Below are 14,089 nucleotides of genomic sequence, written 5' to 3'. Positions count from 1 at the left end.
TTATTATGTTTTCATTTTTCTTTATTATACCACAAAATTTTATTATTTTCCCAATTGTTCTCTAAGGTAGCAATTCCTGTATGCTTTACTAAATAGAAATAAATGTGTATGCTGGAATTTGAGGAAATGGGAAATTAAAATTGAGAAGGAATTAAGAATTTTTTCTCTTGCTAGAAACAGCTCATTACTTTTTCTTGTTGGGATAGGGTTAGTGGGACATTTAGCCCTAGAGAAAGAGAGACAAATTTGCTCATCCCTTGGAAAATGCAAACATAATAATTTGAAAGAAACCCGAGCCATATATTTATCCCTATGACAAATAGAAGGGCCATACTGTTCATGTCAAATTAACAAATACTAATGGACTAAAGAACAGTCTATGAAAAATATAGCTACATATAAAGTTATACTTCCTTACCTCCGAAGTCCCTGAAATCAATCCCAGATTAAATCTGGCTATCCTTGAGTTCAAGGTTTTAATTAATAGTTCTTCCATGTGACCTTGGGATGTGATGGCACTGGCGCTCACATCTTGCAGTGAGGTAATGCTGAGGGAAGGAGGTTGGAACAAGCTTCATGTGCATAGCTTGCAGAGCTCACACAGAAGCTTGTAGAGATGAGGGAACTGTTATTGGTTGGTGAGCTTCAAAGGCATCAGGTGGGAAACTTGCCACATTGGTGTTTCTGCCTAGAGAAGTTGGCAGTACGCCTTCACAAATGTATAATTTCATTTAATCATAAGGTTTATACTGAAACTCAGAATTAGTACTTTGTAGAGCAGTAAAAAGAGATATGTTAGAGCAATTTCAGGTGTGGCTTGGCAGTGGAGGGCCTAATTCTTTAAAGTATTTAGGCTCCTGTTGTTAATTTCCAAGCTAGATTGCATTATGGAAAATGTTTACTGTTTCACTAAAAAACCTGCGGTCAATATGGTACTATGATTTGGCATCATGATATGATATTATGATATGGTATTATGATGTTTTGATATGGTGTCATGGCATTACTATATGGTATTATGGTATGGTTTTATATGGCATTATGATATGATATTGATATGATATAATATGATGTTATAATATGGGGCTATGATACAACATTATTGTATGGTATTATGATATGGCATTATGAAATGGTGTTATATTGTGTTATAATATGGTGCTATAATATTATGCTTTAGTGTTATGGTGATTATATGGTATTATGTCATAGTATTATGATTGGTATTATGGTATAATATATTATATAATATTATATGTAATTATAATATGGTGCTATGATATGGTATTATGATATATTATTATGACTGGCATTATGGTATGGCATTATATAATATCATGATATAGCACTATGATATGGTGTTATGATATGATATAAATTATGATATGGTATTATGATATGGTGTTATTATATGGTATTACAATGTTATTATGATATGATGATATGGTGCTATAGTATGGTATTATGAAATGGCACTTTGATCATATACAGAGGAGAGATCACATCTGGAGACTCACCAAGGTAAACCATTTTCTAAAGGCAATGGGGTTGGGATGCTCCTTTGCTCAAGGTTAATTTACAAGACATTTTGGAAGCTGTTGAATGACACATTGATCAGTTTGACGAAAACCTTGAGCCCCCCCAATCTTTAGCGCTTTATGACAGGTTAGAAACCAAGAGAGAATAATTTGAAAATTCATTCCTCTTGGACCACAACTTCTGAAATCATAAAGATATAGGCTCAGTTTTCCTAATTTTGCAGAATCTATTTGTTTGATTATCCCCTCAGCAGAGAATAATGCTCACTTTCTGCACAGTTAACCTATGTTAAGACTTAATGAGTTCACAGAAGAAAAATGAAAAATGTGGTTTGAACATATGTAGCAATAAGTACATAAATATTTATTGTAATTAAGAAGGTAGCAAAGTCCCCAGAGAGATCTTGATGTTCAATAAATTCAAAGTTCTAATTAGAACTTTTAACCTTTGAAATGCACAGTCTCACTATTAGACATTCCTAAAAGAATGATGTGGTCAGATAGTATGAAACAATTATAATTACCAAAAAGGATGCTTCTTTGTTCTTAAAAATGTTGGGTTATCAACCTGAAATATGATATGTGACAGATATATTCAAGTTATCTATCATGTTATGACAATACTGATATAAGGATTTAATTTTTGTTAATCCTAGGAAATAGCATCTTGTTTAATATCATCTGCATATGTCTGACTTTAAATAGTAGTTTCTCAGTGACATGAAAATTGTAATTCTATTACAAAGAATATATTTTGTTTAAAATAAACATTGTGAAAGTCATGCTCTGTAGGGGTACAGAAACACCTGCTTGGTTTGTTCACTGGACACAGGATCTCACTTTCAGTGATTAAGGAGTTTCCACTTAACTCTAAAATCATGAGGTTGCTACCACACAGTATAATAGACACTATTTTGACTTCCTAGATCTATTATCTATCTATAAATCTATCATCTATCTATCTATCTATCTATCTATCTATCTATCTATCTATCTATCTATCTATCTCTATCAATCATCTATCTACCATTTATCTATTATCTATCTATGTATCTATCTATCTATCATCTATCTATCTCTATCAATCTATCTATCTATCTATCTATCTATCATCTATCTCTCTCTCTCTGTATCATCAACATCATCTATGTATATACATATATGCATATATATGTGTGTATATGTGTGCATGTGTGTGTGTGTGTGTGTGTGTGTAACTAGTGATACACATAACCCATTGGAATGCAAGCATGAACATTCTTCAAAATGAAGTCTGGTAGAGACCCAGATTCCACATGCAAAGAAAAGCCAGCACCTTCTAGACAAATTCCATCATTGCCTGAATTGCTAACTGAGAGACTTACTGAATACTAGATGTCCATTTTAGCTTCCCAATTCTATTTTAAGACAAACCAGATAATTCACTGGGTTATAAGTGAGATTGAGTTTTGCCTGTGGTTGCTCTTGGTCTGCTTATGTGTAGTCCTGTGTGCAGACAGACTGCATCGATCTTGCCTGGAAGGTCTCTTGGGTCAGGGTCATTGATTAATGTTCACATATCCATCCATTTTCCTGGAAGTCACAATGGCCCACAGAGCCTGGGCCTTCATCCATGGCAACTCATTTTCCTGGAACCAAGCTTGGCGTGGAATTGGACTGCCAATTGGCTGCCCTCCCCTCATGCTATAGTTCCCTCTGGGGCCTTTGATGGCCTCTTTGGTCACTGTGGTTGGGACAATCTCAGACTAAGAAGAGCTTCTGACTTTTGGCTGTATGTTGTCACATCTTGGTCTTGGTTCAAGAACAGTAACAATATCCTTAGCTCTGCACCAAAACAAAATTTTTCTACTGATAAATCTAATTCTTTGGGTGTAGAAAAACTATACTACTCTTGAATATTTTTATATGCTGGATTCCATTAAGAAGATTTGGAGAGATCCTTGGAGTTAGAATGATATATGATGATGAGGACAATTTCTAACCTGCAAGAGAAGCCACAATTACTTTGATAATCAGTTATGTAATTATCTCTAAAATTAGTAAAAGAAAAGATTGTGTTTTTAAATGACAGGAACCCTAGAAAAATCATATAAGAACTGGAAAAAAATTGTCAGTGTGTTTTCTTTCCTTTATCATCTAAATTAATTTTTAGTTATAGTAGAACTATTTGAAATGAAGTACAACAGTCATAGCAAGTGAACGGGAATGAACGTGGTGGTGAGTAGAAAGAAGAAACAGTCCAGTGTGTTCCACAGAAACCCTGTCTCTTGGGACTAAATACTGCAGATTAAATTCTTGTTTCCCCTTTTGAAAATCTATAAGCATAATATAATGGATTCATGTATTCCTGCACGTATTCACTGATACTGAATCAGTTTTCTTTTACTATGATCATTGTGGACCTAAGTAAAGATCAAATGCCTTAATTTCCTAGAGGAGAAAAAAAGGACACTTAAAATTTATTTAAGAAAATTAAAAGTGAAGTATCAGATGATGGTTTATAACATGTAGGAGACACTTATATGGATAGCAACTTTGATTATTATATCTGATATTAAGGGCATAATAATTTGTTGTTGTTTAGGTGTTAATTGGTTCTAACACCTTTCTGGTTAAGTATTGTAAATAGAGTTTTAAGTTTATGAGTCTAATGTTGCTAGAAATAGTTATTTTGTGATAGTACAATATTGGCCATAATGAAACTAAAGTCATTGGGTCTAAATCTCCTTTTCATTCAGCAGGTCAGCACAGGTTGGGTGATAGACTGAAGTTGATTCATTGGGGTCAGCAATAAATATTTTATTAGTTGATTTTTGCTGCTATAACAAAATACTCCAGACTTGATTTATGAATAGACAGTGCTTTCTGTGTCCTCACATGGAGGAAAGTCAAAGCATTCTCTCAAGCCCTTTTATAAGAGCACCAATGCCATTCATGAGGGTACAGCTCTCATAACTTGATGCTTTTCCAAAAACATCACCTCTCAATATCATCAAATTGGCAGTTAGAACTTCAAAATATGACATTTGAAGGGACACCAACCTTTAGACTGCAGTAATAGTTAAGCTAATGATTTTGTCCTTAAGAAAGTGTCAAGTGGTAAATACTGTGCTAGGAAAGCTGGCCATAAACAAAAAGGTTTGATGTCCAGTGTTAAAGGTCTTTGTTGCTTCCCAGCTTCACTTGCTTGGCATCCTATACCAATTCTGGTTTATTTTTTTATGTACTTCAACTAAAAATTTCTTGATTGTTATCCTACTATCGAGTGGGCTTTGGTCCAGTGAGTTTTTCTATTGGATATACTTAGATATCCTTAGTTGATATTTTAACAACAACACTTATTTGATACTTTATGAATAGCCAACCTTATTAAGTGGTATTTCATGCCTTTAATCCCAGCACTCAGGAGGCAGAAGCAAGTGGATGGCTATGAGATCAAGGCCAGCCTGGTTTATAGTGAGTTTCAGGCCAACTCGGGATACAAGGAGACTACGTTTCCAAATACCAAATCAAAATCCTATGAATATGTGCATCAATGAATCTGGTTCCAAGCTTTCAAAGAAGATGCTTTTCTTGAAGAGACATCAATGAGATAAACAATTTTAACTTTGTAATATTACTTTATATTAAAATTATAGGTTTTTAAATGTAGTTTCTTGGGCTGGTACTGGCTGGAGGAATCATATGAGAAACTTGCTTAGAGGAAAGTAAAGTATTTTTCAGTGCTGTCAAGGAAAACTGATATTTAGTTATCATGGAAGCACCTTATCTACTGTATCTCAGTGAAGGTCCTCCAGGAGCCTGAAGGGATAGTAGTTTATCATCAGCCACTGCTTTCATTGTTTTGTTCATGCATCCTTAAGACTGATCTTAAGGTTTGACATCATAAAATCCACTGGGGAAGCCACTAGTCATGAAATTACTCATTTTCAGTGATGAGTCCTGAGATGAAGAACTATTAGGTTATACTGACACATAAGAGCCTATTCAGTCGGGGTCACTTCTGTCAAGATCAACATGGGGGTGACAGTGATCAATATCATGCTACAGAGACAATTTTGAGGAGAATCTGCAATCTCTGATATGGGCAGCTTGTGGTCAGTGGGGATGAGGTAATCACAGCGTGGCTAACACAGGCAGGCACACACTTACCATGAGGAGCTAAGTGATGTGATTTTTATAACTGATGTAGGACAGGCACTATAATTCAAACTCTGAGATTGGAAAGATCTGCCAAGCAATTTGCATTGACTGATGGTAATATCTAGGACTAACATTGATATACAATCATTATGTTCTCTTCTGTTGTTTAAATAAATCTTGAAGTTCTGGCCTGAGAAAACATTATTAGGATTATATTTCCATTATCTCAATAGTGGATAAAGCTTGCTGTGTTCATAAATAGTATTCTGAAGAAAAGAAATACCCAGTGTTTCCTTAAGGGCACAATATGATAAAGAATACCCAGGGAACATTCTTTTTAATCTTCCCCATCTGGCTCATGGTGACCTAAAGAGATGATGGATAGGAGTAAATGGAAAACACCAAGGCTTTTCAGGAATGGTTCATGTTGGCTCTGAGGAAGTAGTAATTTCTCATTTGGAGATCAATGCAGCTTTGACTGCAACACAAATTAAGCTCTACAGATACCCTTAACATACCAGATTCACAAAGCTGTGTTTAGATGTCCTCCCCACCAGGAATTATCCCTTCTGTAGTCAACACTTTAGTAGGTCCATTGTGATTTATCCATACTTTCTTCTATCGGCTTTATAGGCATCATCTAGAAAGGTGTACCTCATGCGTCCCTGTCTCCTGTGTGAATGGACCTGGGTACCACCTGCTCTGATTCTGTACCCATAAAGCAGAACAATCTACAGAGAAATGTGCACACACAAAGGCACAGTGATGTCAAGACAGGTCAACTCCAATTTTGTACTTTCTATAGACACTTGGCTCTCCCACAAACCACAGAAATGGTTTCAAGTTTTTTTCTAATCTTCTGAAAGCTCAAGGAGCTCCATCTTTTGGGAAGAGAGACTTACTTTCTTCTTGAATGGGTGCAGAATATTTGCTAAAGGGTATGACAGTGTAGCTTGGCACCTGTCTAGATTGTATAATCCCTAGCAGTGCAATTAAGTGGGAAATCTGCCAGTTTCCCACCACATTATGCAAAGCCAAGTGATCTGTACTGAGAAGTCCCTAGCCCCTTTCCTTTTATAATCTGACAAGTGTCCTACCATATTTCAAAGGTTAATTCTTTCACTTGTCCTTTGAATTCTAGCTCTCAAAAAATGTGCACCTTGAATTGTCCTTGTCTTTTATGTGCCATGCCCACCCACCTTCCCTACCCTCAGACTGCTTCTGTGCCTTCTACCACTGGAATGTTTTCTTGGGCTCAGCATTACACTCAAGCTGTCCTATGCATGCCTCCTCCTCTTGAAAAGAATTTAAAGGAATTTACTTTTTAAGTACCAGAGATATGAATATTTTGAAAAATGACATAAAGTAGGTGCAGGTCCATGGGGTGTGAGCCCCTTCTCTGAGAGGGTGTCAGAGGAGGAATCCTCAGTGAGACCTAGGTTTCAGTTGAGCCAAACATGACAGGGAATTAACTCAGGAAATAAGCTAGGAATTTGATGGGTCCCTAATAGTCCTGCAAGAGGGTTTTGATGAGCACTAGTTGTAGGAGAGAGTTCAGTGGGAAGAAAGCACAAGAAAAAACAAACAAAAAAACCCCCAGAACATCCAGGAAACACATTGTAAAATCCAGAGGTCGCAGAGACTTGTGAACCCAAGGCCAGGGTGAGCTTTGTGGGTCTATTACCTAGCCCCACTTCCTATGCTGTCTCTCCATTAGCTGTGTGAGTGAAAATGTGATCTGACAGTTTCTTGGTCTGGCCACTGATTTCCCTGCCTGTTGCCACGTTTTCACCACCACGATGGACTGTAGCCCTGTGGCCAAAATAAACCCTTCCTTAAGTTGTGATTGTCAAGGTATTTTATCACAGCAACAGAAAAGTAACCAATACAGGCTTCTAATAATTTTCTGGAACTTCATGGATCTTTAGACTACACAGAGTTGACTGTGGTTGGTTGGCTGATAGATGTGTCCAGTAGATTTTTCTGCTTAAGCAGTTTTGGATGATTGCTGTGACAGAACGCTTCAGCGTGAGACAAGTGAGTCCGAGGTTCTAACTGTGTTACAGCGATTGTGTGAGGGCAAATAGATCGACCATAACTGGGAGGCCGTTTTGGGGGTTATGATTTGTCTTCTCTGTCCATTTGAACGAAAGGCTTTTATGATGCTCATAGAAACTACATGGTAAGGCTCAACTCAGGCTATAATGTAGAGGCAAGTTAGAGGATAGAGTCAAATATTTAAGCTGTAATTTTGAGAGATACTTGAGGAACAGTTTTTCAACCTCAGAGACTAGGCAACGAGGAATACTTTTGAATATAGAAAATAGAGGATAAAAAACAAGGTTTCCACAATCAGTAAGATAAGCTTAGGAAACCTTAACTTGAACTTCTTTGTTAAGAGTCACATGGAGATGTTTAATGTAAGAAGCCTGGGTGATTTATTTTTCTTAGGGTGATTAATTCTGAATGTCAAGTTCATTATTTCACTGATCTTCATTTATTTTGTCAAGCATTATTCTGGATGTTTCTATGAAGGTGTTTTCTGAATGGGATATAATTTAAGCTAGTGTATTTTGAATTAAGCAGATTTCTCTGCATAATATGGTAGGCTTTGTCCAAATAGTTAAAGGCCCTAGTATGGTGAACTGATGTGTACAAATAATGAGTCTTGAAATGGAATAGGTTGCCTTGAGAATACATGTGCCCTCAAGGCTGGGGTGTAGCTTAGTGGTAGCTGAAGTTCCTGGCATGTACAAGGCCCTGGGTTTGATCTTCAGCAACTTCCTCCCTGAGAACAAGAGACATGGACTACATACAGACTTCTAGAGCAATACCAGTGCTTAAAGGGTGAGCATCACAAGGGTAGGCAGTGAAGAAACCAGAGAAAAACTGTCTATAAGGAAATGGAAAGCGTCACAGCATGAGTTAAGCCATCTGGTAGAGCAGAAGATTAACCAAAGGCAGGGACATACAGCCTCAGAAAAGACACGGAAGTCTGAAGTGGGGCCATGTGATTTAGAACACCTTTGATTATCTGTCTTATCAAGGCTGGTTTGGGAGATGAGAAGTTTGTTTTTAGCTTGTAACATAATTTATTGGGAAATGAAAAACCAAAGAAAATTGTAAATGAATAGTAAAGGAAAAAACTGTAAGTAAGGGTAGACCAGGGCCCAGGTAAATGTGTTTAACATTTTATTTTAAGCTCAACACATCTGCACTGCACATCCACATTGAAGAAGAGGTCTCCAAAGTTTGAACACCAGAGAACTGACTGAGTTTGAGCAGAAAGGGGAAAGGAACACAGATGGCTGAGTGTGAGTCATGGTACTGATCTCGAATATGAGGGAACGAGCAATCACCTTGGAAACCAGAAGAAAGTCTTCAGTATAGCCTACATGCCAATATGGAAGATTGGAGCTGTGGTCATGCTGGGAATCATGGACATGGGATCTAGAAGGAGAAGGAGGAAAAATCAACGTGTGGGAATTTATAAAAATAAAGTGTTAAAATTGTAGCTTTGGAGAGGATTGTCTAATAACACAGCAACTGATAAACTGTAGTGTAAAAGGTTAGAATTTATTCTTACAATAAGGATTAGGAAACTGGGCATGGTGTGCACATGTTTAATCCCAGCACTTGGGAGGCAGAGGCAGGCAGATCTCTGTAAGTTTAAGGACAGCCTGGTCTACATAGTGAGTTCCAGGACAGCTGGAGCTACAGGGAAGCTCTGTCTCCTCCCCCCCCCAAAAAAAACAACAAAAAAAAAACCCAAAATAAAATAAAACAAAACAAAAATTCATAAGTACTAGGGTCATATCTCTTATTTTTAAAATATCTTATTATATTTTTATTGTATGTGTATGAGTGTATTGCCTGCATATGTGTAAGTACACCCGTGTTGTGCAATGCTTGTGGAGGTCAGAAGAAAGTGCTGGATCCCATGGATCTGGAGTTATAGATGGTTGTTAGTTGCCATGTAGGTGCTGGGAATTGAACCTGGGTTCTCTACAAGAGCAATCAGTACTCTTAACAGCTGAGTCATGTCCCGGCCCCACATCTCTCTTATTTTGTTAAGTACTTTTATCCACAGTTTAGGAACAGAGTCGGAATTACTCTGAGTAGCATGGTTATACTATAAAGAGACACCAGATGGATCATCAAATCAGACAAGATTCTTTGTGCAAAAAATCAAGGTCTTCCTCAATGACACTCATGCAAATGGATAAGGTGCTGGGAAGCTTGTACCCAGGATAGACAGACAAATGAAAATTCTCTATTCCTCATTTTGAAACTCAAAATGTATTCTAGGCAATTTCCCCTCTATGGCCTGGAGAATTAACCAAATAGTCACCACTAGTACTTGCTAATTGGTGCAAAGAATTTCTCCAGGTGGCTACGACTCTCGCCATCTGCCTTGGACCCTCTCTCCAGTCTGGTGTCCTGGATTTCTCTTCCATTGGCACCACAGCTTGGATGCTTTCCCTCTGCCTGGCCGCAACAGATTGATCACCTATTTGGACAGTCTGTTCTGCTTTGGACAATCACTGCAACATGTGCAGGTTCTTGGATACCCATCATGGCGTGTGATCAGCAGTAAGTGGTGGCTCCTTGAACACTTGCTATGCTTATTTGGAATACATTGTGAGGGTTTGCTGCCATGTTCTTATGCTGAGAAAATTCGATCTTTAAATTCTGTTGAAAACTCAGACATGATTAATGCATTAGTTACATTTTACAAATCCTATAGCCACATATGATAAAATATGAACACTGAAATGTTATGACCATTATGAATACACAAAGCTTGAGAGCAAACACACCATATAACCATAAGGAAATGTGACTTCCAACCAAACTTAACTGAATGGAGTTTAATCGCCTATGGTTGTCAAGAATTTTGGATAATAGCCTGAAATCTTCTTATTAAATTCTAATCTTGCCTGCTGTAATTTATAAGTTTAACTGATTAGGATAACAATGATAATGAATTTTGGTCCTTTTTGCCTCCTATTCTCTTGTCTTACCCCCTTTCTGCTGCTGAAACCCTTCTTCAATAAGTCCCCCTCCAACTTTCACATCTTTCTTTGTAATTGATCCAAAAGGCAGCTTTGTTTGGAGCAGTACGAGTAGCAAGGCATCTCATGGGTCTGGCAAGTGGGAAAGAGAAATGAATGACAGGGGTGCAAAGGGTAAGAGAGCAAATCAGGAATGCCGTGTAAAAAGGCAACCGTACTACAAGTGAAGCTGTGCACAATATCATCTGAAGATGTAATCAGATTAATAAAAAATGCGAACTACACTGAATGGACTCAAATGTGTAGTCAAAAAGAGTGAGGTCTGGGAGTAGAGAGTAGAATGCTGCTCACGATGGGCTGCTGGAAGTGTTCTGGGGGGGGGGTTCAAAGGGTACAAAATATCACTTGACCAGAAGGAAAAGTAGGAGAGATCTGTTGTGTTACATAGTGATTAGAGTCATTAACAATGTGTTACTATGTTCTTCAAAAGTTCTAAGAGAATAGAATTTAAGGGTTTCCATACATTTGTTAATTAGTCAAAATATAAATATACATTGTATCTATAAAACATGTTGCATGCAGTGTGGGAGACATGCTTGAGCCTAGGGTGAAAGTCTTATTGACAGCCATACAGCAGGCCCAAGGCAATGGCCTGACCACTGGAGCCACAAGAAACATCTTGTGACATTTGCTCCCATTGGCAGATCATGAGACTGATGCCTAGAACTCGCCACTCTCTAATCACCACCCTTGGAATCCAAAATTGCAACACTTAGATATTGCAACAGTCAGGGTCACGTGGATTCCAGGAATTCAGGCTCTGTAATCTGAAACCCGATATGCTAATGAGGCATCCTACCCAATATTCTGTGATAGGATGTTAAGTCTGAGAACCCATTATGCTAATGAGGCATCCTACCCGTTATTCTGTGATAGGACGTTACGTCTGTTATGCTAATAGGACGCTAAACCTATTATGCTAATAAGGTATCCTACTTGCTGTGCTGTGATTGGACCACTACCCCTATATAAGCTTGTGCCTTCCTGCAATAAACCAGACCTGTGTCACTGAACCTGGTCTCCTCTGTCTGAATTTGGCTCTGCTGACACAGTCTCCTCACCAGCCCTGGGGTCCGGGTCAGGGCAAAAGCAGTGACAACAGAAGGTGGCACTGGGGGAGCAGAAGAGTGGCCTCAGCCCAGGGCCAGCAGAAGAGTGGCCTCAGCCCAGGGCTAGCAGATGAGCAGTCTCGACACCCGTGAGAACAAAGGAGTGGCTACCGTGAGAACTGAGGAGCGGCCGCTGCTGGCGGTTACCGCAAAGCAGTATATTATACACCTTGAATTTTTCATTCAAAAATAAATAAGAAATTAAAAATGTGTATTGGAAATTGAGGTAAAAAATAAAATTAGAGAAAAGCATAATTTGTTAAAATTCAATCATATTTACTATTAAGATCGGAAAAGGCCGAAAAAGGGTGGAATGGGGAAAAATAATGCATGAACTAAAAATTGCTGAAAACATGGTAAATATTTTAGGGTACCAATATCATTTTAAATGTAGATAATCAAAATTATAAAACAGGAGACATTATAGAGGACATAAAATCTGATGCACAAACTATATGTTGTATACAAGAAATCTATTTAAGAAATACAGACCAAGATGAGGTGAGGTGAAGGTATAAGATTGAAATAGTAATTCTGACAGGAATCAGAAGATAGAGTAAGCATTTTAATTCCAGACAAAGCAGATTCCAACCACTGAAGATCATGGGGGTATAGGGGAGCAGTGCATAGTGATACAGGCTAATTGTCCCAAATAGCATAATCTGGAATGTATATCCACCTAAGAGTAGGATGCTACATTGGGTCAGGATATTAATAATTAATTGAATTTTATATAGATAACACTTCTATTGATAGTGTTTAAAAGATAAAACATTAAAATTATAACTTGCTTAATAGATTTATTAAAAACCTAAATACTTTCTTGTTTTAGTATTTATTGGTTTTTATGATTCTTATACTGTAACTAAAATTCTTCCACAGGTTATGACTAAATACATCTATAAGCCTAAGAACAGACTTAGCTCTCAGACTGTTTCATGGCTTAAAAATACTCCGTTCCAGAGTCAATGAGCAATATATGTATATATATAGGCAAAATGTGAAATAAATAGTGTATGCACATCTACAGCTAGAATATGGAAACACAAAACTATCAGAGTGTGTCAAAAGAAAGATATAAATAATATGATAGTGGCCCATTGAGTTTTAACCGTATTAATAATTTAGAAGTATTAAAATTGGTCATCTTATTATCAGTCTTTAAATATAAAGTTATGCCAATAATATAAACAATATTTGTTCATGTAATTAAACTGCAGACTAGAACATATTGTTCTTAAATTCTCAGAGTCTTTGGATCTCTGAACAATAAACCTTTTTCTAATGAAATAATTAAGAAAGCTACTGTAATTTGTATCAAAATATTTACTTAAAATATTTATCAAATTAAAAAATAATCTCTGCTTTTAATAATATACATTAACAATTTAATAAAGAATAATTGAATAATCAATGTTAAAATAATTCATGTATGATTTCACTAATAGGAAAATCAAACAGATACTTGCATCTCCATGGTTCTTAAGTTGTTATTCACAACACATGAGAAGTGGAAACAAGTGTTCCTGAACTGAGGAATGGATAAAGAAAATATGGTCTATATTCCAAAGTGTAGTAATATTCAACTACAAAAATAAATGAAATCCTGATATTTAGAATAATGTCAATGTCACTGGAAAGTATTATGTTAAGAGAAATAAGTCAGGCTTTCACATGTTGTCATTCAATGAGGCTCTATGATAGTTAATCTCATAGAAACTGGAGTAGAATGTTGGTTTCCACAGGCTGGGGCAAAAGGCTAGAGTGCAGTTGATTAATGGGAAGTAAGTTAGACTGCTTAGCAGTGAGAAGTTCTGGTATATTACTTCACAATAGGGTGACTCTAGATCATGTACTGTGCTGGATAGCTTCAGATGTCAACTTAACACACCTGGGAAGAAGGAACTTCAATTAGGGAATTTCCTTGATTGGATTGGGCATGTTTGTGAAACATTTTCTTGATTGTTGAGTGACAATTGAAGTCCCAGACCACTGTGGGTGGTGCCATCCTGGGCAGGTGGTACTGGGTTGGATAAAGCAGGCTGAGCACAGGCCAGAGGAGCAAGCCAGTAGGCAGCACTCTTCAGTAGTCTGCTTCAGCTCCTGCCTTAAGTTCCTGAGTTGAATTCCTGCTTTGGCTTTTCTCAATGATGAACTGTGATCAGGACCTGTAAGATAAATAACCCTTCAGTGTTTTGGTACCACGATTGTTGGGGGTGGGAGG

The sequence above is a fragment of the Nannospalax galili genome, unplaced genomic scaffold (genome assembly GCF_000622305.1).
Source record: "Nannospalax galili isolate Female #2095 unplaced genomic scaffold, S.galili_v1.0 scaffold207, whole genome shotgun sequence".
Lineage (NCBI taxonomy): Eukaryota > Metazoa > Chordata > Mammalia > Rodentia > Spalacidae > Nannospalax > Nannospalax galili.
This window is presented reverse-complemented; position numbering follows the sequence as displayed.